The following is a 5,777-nucleotide window of genomic DNA, read 5'->3' on the forward strand; positions in this document are numbered from 1 at the left end:
TCGATGAGATCAGGCTGTTTAATTGGCCTATGCCCAGGCTTTTCTCTGATTTATTTTACAATTTGTTAAATATCGGGAGCCACCATAAGTAATACCCATATACATTTATAAAGGTCACTTTAGTGTTAGTTCTCTTCAATTTATAACTTACATTTTGCATCATTCCATTCCATTCCTCTTTCTTTCCTCTGTCACGTCTGTGTAGGTGTTCCTGAAGGTCGCTAGCATTACTGGGTCATATTAGGCTGTGTAGGTGTTCCTGAAGGTCGCTAGCATTACTGGATCATATTAGGCTAATGTTGTGCAATAATTTGGAACATGTAGCCTATTTGAATCATTATGGAACTCAGACCACACATAGCAGGTTAAACCTGGAGCCTGGCACAACACAGGTTAAACCTGGAGCCTGGTTCACAATGACTGGACCGTTGCCATACATTTACATGATTAGTGAGGTTTAGGGTAGATTTATAGGACTACTGTTCAACCCCTATTGTACACTTTTTTCCACCTTCCAATATTTCATGGATTGAACATGAAATTGACAACTTTCAAGATGAATCAAACCACTGTAATTTTTATTCATCATTATATTTTTTGCTTAAAAACTCTCCTTTTTATTGGTTCGTACATACTTCCCTAGCCCTAAAATGTGCCTAAACAATCTTCAAGATCAGAGTATTTTTAAATCTACCAGTTGGTGCTGAAACGAAGACAAAGATATATAGATGGCGTTCTTTCATTGGACCCATATATTCTGAACCCTTTCTCTCTCTGTATGTTATTGAGTCTGTTCACACAATTCTAATTAAACGTACACTGTATTTAAAGGGATGGTTTAAGATACATGTACTGAAAAGCCTATTGAATGAAAACTCCATGAGAAAATCTGTTGGCCAGCAAGTGGAAGAGTTTTCAGCGATTTAATTAAATGTATTCAGAGAGCACAAGGTAGCCACATCTGCAGAGCGCATCACACGACTGAATAAGGTAAGTCTGAATACCAAATACTGAGAAGTGAGTAGGACAGGTGTGAAGTCGGAATAGGCCCCTTTGACATTAAAGGAATGGTCTCTTGGAAATATTCCTTGCACATCACGGGAACATTCCTATGAAAACATAGTTAACGACCTAATGAGACTCTTATTGGAAGGTTCTCTGCAGAGGCATTTCCTGTGTGACTTCCTGTCCGTCTGGACCAATGAGACAGGTGATAAACTTGTTGTTTTGCTGGGTATCTGTCTCACACCGTAAATCAATGGAAGTCATTAATAATTCCCCTAGCAGTGGATATATTGCTTTCATTGGGGATGGACAGATATCATCCGTCTTTCTCTCCTTTTTGGCTCTATCCATCATATTCATCCGCCGGCATCCCTCAATTACTGTCACTGCCTGTCTGTCCCTCTCTCAATCGCTGTGTCTGTGTGTCTACCTTTCTTTGTGAAAAGGGTCTCTTTTCTCTTCCTCTTATTCTCCTCTCTCTCTCTCGCTTTGTTATTCCCATGCATGGAGAGTCTGTGTGATGTAGTAACTCTGAGAACTGTGTCCTCTTGCCCTCCTGTCACGTCTGTATTTAGATGTAAAAAAAACAGGCAGAGTGCTCCCTGCTTTATCACAGGATGAAGCGGTCTAATGACCTCTCTGCTCCACCCCTTTCACCCCTCTGAACACCTCAACCCCCCACCATATCCCTAACCCTGACTGATCCCCCACCACTTGTCATGCTCTTCCCCTCGTTCTGACACATTTCTTCTCCTATTTCTACTCCTCCCTCTCTCTGCCCTTCTGTCTTAATCTCCCTTCCTCCTGCCCCCATCCGCAACACACATTTCTTCCCTTGTGGAGTTTTATCACATGTCTCATTGGTCAGGAAGTCACACAGGAAATGCCTCTGCAGATACCTCAAACAGCTGAGGAGAAGATGGGCTGTTTTTGTAGTATTTTGATTGGCAGAGATGACACACACACTCTCTCTCCTCTGCTCTCTCTCTCTCTCCTCCTCTCTCTTCTCTCTCTCCTCTCTCGTTCTCTTTCTCTCTCTCTCTCCTCTTCTCTCTCTCTCTCTGCTTCTCGTCTTGCTCTCTCTCTCTCTCGGGTGCGCCCTCTCTCCTCTCCTCTCTCTCCTTCTCTCCTTCCGTCCTCTGCTGGGGTCTCTCTCTCTCTCATCTTCTCCTCTCTTCTCATCATCTCATCTCTCTCTCTCTCTCTCTCTCGTTCTCGTCACTCTCATCTCTCTTCTCTCTCTTCTCTCTCTCTCTCTGCTCTTCTCTCTCTCTCTCTCTCTCTCTTCTTCTCTCTCTCTTTCTCTCTTTCTCTCTGCCTCTCTCTTCTCTCTCTGTTCTCTCTCTTCTCTCTCTCTCTATGCTCTCGTCTCTCGTTATCTCTCTCCTCTCTCTTCCTCTCTCTCTCTCTCTCTCTTCCTCTCTCTCTCCTCTTTCTCTCTCTTCTCTCTTCTCTCTCTCTCTATCCTCTCTCTCTCTCTCTCTCTCTTTCTCGATGACTTTAATGTATCTAACAAGACACAGGACACAAGACACAAGACACATATTCTGTCCCTAACCGGAAGTTTCATATCTGGGGATAAGAAAAACATACTTCCTCTCTCTGATGTAAGAGTGCATAATAAGGACATAATAAGGACTACAGAGAGGACTGGGCTGTGTTCCTACAGAGAGGACAGAGCTGTGGAATATTAAGAAAAATATGGATCCTGAACAAGTAGCTCCCTTGTAATATATTCTAGCAGAGAACATCCAACATCATAAACACATATGGTACAGAACAGAGGAAGAGAGACATAGAGATGGAGAGAAAGAAGAAGAAGACAGACACAAAGATAAGGGGAGAGTACTAAAGAGAGAAGGGAATAAATACAAAGGGAGAGAGAAGGAGAGGAAGATAGAGACAGACAGAGAAAGAGATAGAAGGAGTGGTGAGTTGACGTGAGGCAGGACGATCTGAGGGTAGCCCTGCAAATTGGTTGACCCCAGGGGTAGTCTGGAAAACAGTTATTCTCTCTCAGGCCTCCAGTATCTGTCACAGACTTTAGGAGGGAGGAGTGGGTTACGGAGGGAAACCCAGAGAGGGCCATTCACAACATCACACTGTTATTCTAAACCCCTGAATCTGCCTCAGTGACTCACATCACAGTATTGCAAGAGATTTTATTTCAATAAGACTATTGCAAATGAGATATTTATATTAATGAGAGTATCGCAAACAAGATTGACAGTTGTCAAAAGAGACTTGATCTCAATAAGACTTTGCAAAAGACGTTCTATCTCAATTAGATGTTTGCTAAATACAGTTGAAGTCGGAAGCTTACATACACTTAGGTTGGAGTCATTAAAACTCGTTTTTCAACTACTCCACAAATTTCTTGTTAACAAACTATAGTTTTGGCAWGTCAGTTATGACATCTACTTTGTGCATGACACAAGTCATTTTTCCAACAATTGTTTACAGKCAGATTTTTTCACTTATAATTCACTGTATCACAATTCCAGTGGGTCAGAAGTGTACAAACACTAAGTTGACTGTGCCTTTAAACAGCTTGGAAAATTCCAGAAAATTATGTTATGGCTTTAGAAGCTTCTGATAGGCTAATTGACATCATTTGAGTCAATTGGAGGTTTACCTGTGGATGTATTTCAAGGCCTACCTTCAAACTCAGTGCCTCTTTGCTTGACATCATGGGAAAATCAAAAGAAATCAGCCAAGACCTCCGAAAAAAATTGTAGACCTCCACAAGTCTGGTTCATCCTTGGGAGCAATTTCCAAACACCTGGAGGTACCACGTTCATCTGTACAAACAATAGTACGCAAGTATAAACACCATGGGACAACGCAGCCATCATACCGCGCAGACGCGCTCTGTCTCCTGGAGATGAATGTACTTTGATGCGAAAAGTGCAAATCAATCCCAGAATAACAGCAAAGGACCTTGTGAAGATGCTGGAGGAAACAGGTGCAAAATATCTATATCCACAATAAAACGAGTCCTATATCGACATAACCTGAAAGGCCACTCAGCAAGGAAGAAGCCACTGCTCCAAAACCGCCATAAAAAAGCCAGACTACYGTTTGCAACTGCACATGGTGACCATCCTTATGCTTGGAGAAAAAAGGGAGAGGCTTGCAAGCCGAAGAACACCATCCCAACCGTGAAGCATGGGGGTGGCAGCATGTTGTGGGTGTGCTTTTCTGCAGGAGGGACTGGTGCACTTCACAAAATAGATGGGGAAATTATGTGGATATAATGAAGCAACATCTCAAGACATCAGTCAGGAAGTTAAAGCTTGGTCGCAAATGGCAAAATGGCTGAAGGACAACAAAGTCAAGGTATGGGAGTGGCCATCACAAAGCCCTGACCTCAATCCTATAGAACATTTGTGGGCAGAACTGAAAAAGCACGTGCGAGCAAGGAGGCCTACAAACCTGACTCAGTTACACCAGCTCTGTCTAGAAGAATGGGCCAAAATTCACCCAATTTATTCTGGGAAGCTTGTGGAAGGCTACCTGAAACGTTTGACCCAAGTTAAACAATTTAAAGGCAATGCTACAAAATACTAATTGAGTGTATGTAAACTTCTGACCCACTGGGAATGTGATGAAAGAAATAAAAGCTGAAATAAATCATTCTCTCTTGTATTATTCTGACATTTCACATTCTTAACATAAAGTGGTGATCCTAACTGACCTAAGACAGGGAATTTTTACTCGGATTAAATGTTAGGAATTGTGACAAACTGAGTTTAAATGTATTTGGCTGAGGTGTATGTAAACTTCTGACTTCAACTGTACATTTCACCAGGGCACCACAAATTGATTCATTCTTATGTACAGGATAAAAATGACATTTCTGTTCTGTGATGCAATCTTCATTTATGTTGAAGGACAGGAGATGGAATCCTGTGCAGTCAGGGCTCAACGAGCATGACACATACGTGATGATTGTTTTTTTGTGTTCTGTGTTTGTGTGATACATCCACGTAGATTGTATGTCCTGTGTGCACAATGTTCTGTGTGACGTCAATGAGAAGATTATAGAGGCTGTTCGTGGACGGACATTCTAACCATATCATGATCTACTTTTGTCCCAGACTCACACTGTACACAGTCATCATCCTCAAACACATGCCCTCTTCATCTTCTGATAAAAACTGATACAGTATCTGTTTGTGTGATATGTTTGTGAATGCGTTTGTGTGTGTGTCTGTGTGGTTGTGACTGCCGTTGTGTGTGTTTGTGTGTGTGTGCAGAGCTGTTTAAGCTAAGCTTCTAAAAGAGGGCTATACTTCAGGTCACAGCAGCTAAAACTACTAAAACCTAGACCAACTCTCAAGCTCTCCCTAGCACAGRAATGCTGGGTCTTTCTACTGCAACGACTGTTTCTACTGACTTATAGTGTATGTGGGTGTGGTTTTAGTTTGTTTGTATGTGTATGCATGTTGTGTGTATGACGTGAAAAAATATGTTGATTCAATGTACAATTGTACGGCAACCAGCTGCAATAGCACTGTGAGTTGGCTCAACATTTGGGCATTTAGTTGAACCAACATACATTCTCAAATCAAATCAAATCAAATTGTATTGGTTACATACACATGGTTAGCAGATGTTAATGCGAGTGTAGCGAAATGCTTGTGCTTCTAGTTCCGACAGTGCAGTAATATCTAACAAGTAATCTAACAAATTCACAACAACTACCTTATACACACAAATGTGAAAGGATGAATAAGAATATGTACATATAAATATATGGATGAGCGATG

The sequence above is a fragment of the Salvelinus sp. IW2-2015 genome, linkage group LG36 (assembly GCF_002910315.2).
Source record: "Salvelinus sp. IW2-2015 linkage group LG36, ASM291031v2, whole genome shotgun sequence".
NCBI lineage: Eukaryota > Metazoa > Chordata > Actinopteri > Salmoniformes > Salmonidae > Salvelinus > Salvelinus sp. IW2-2015.